We start from the raw sequence: 713 nt of genomic DNA, 5'->3' as shown, positions 1-713 counted from the left end.
CTCAAACAGTCAAAATTCTTGAAGAATATGAAGTTCTTCTTCACAGCAAAGGATTTCATATACTCAATGACTACCTTTTCCAAAAAGAATCCTTATTCATAGGTGATTCCTTCAAAACCAGAGAATACTATGAATCGATTCTCGTAGAGTCCAAATCTATTAAAGTTGTTCATCGATCTAATCAAGCCACTGCCACTTCTACTCAAATAGATTTCAGCAAAGTTCAAATCCTTCATGTTCTTTCTACTCAAGACTGGGGAACTCAGCTATTTTTTAGCAAACCCTTGTCAACTTTTAGTCAATATCCATCTTATAATTACTATGATTATCAAGATGCATGGTATAATTTCTTATAYCTAAGAAGTTATACTCATTCTTGGTTTTTATATTTTGATAAGAATTTCGATTGTATTTATCCACGTTGGTTTGTCAAATGGTTCAAATTTTTGGGCAATATTTCTCAGACTCTCCCTCCAAAAGTCATGGATGGATTTAAAAAATTTCAAGAGATATTTGTTCAAGACATTACCGAATTTGAGTTTCTTCTTCAATTTTCGGTAATATTCAAAATACCCTGGATTTTATCCTGGACATTCAAAGTTATTGATGCAAATGGTTCTTCTCCACCAATATTACAAAGGATAGCCAGAATCAAATGGTGGGACAAGCTTCCCGCTAATCAAATGCAAAAGATGACAATACAAGGTGTTTCA

This window comes from Cynara cardunculus (assembly GCF_001531365.2).
Source record: "Cynara cardunculus var. scolymus isolate 2C chromosome LG 13, CcrdV1, whole genome shotgun sequence".
NCBI lineage: Eukaryota > Viridiplantae > Streptophyta > Magnoliopsida > Asterales > Asteraceae > Cynara > Cynara cardunculus.
This window is presented reverse-complemented; position numbering follows the sequence as displayed.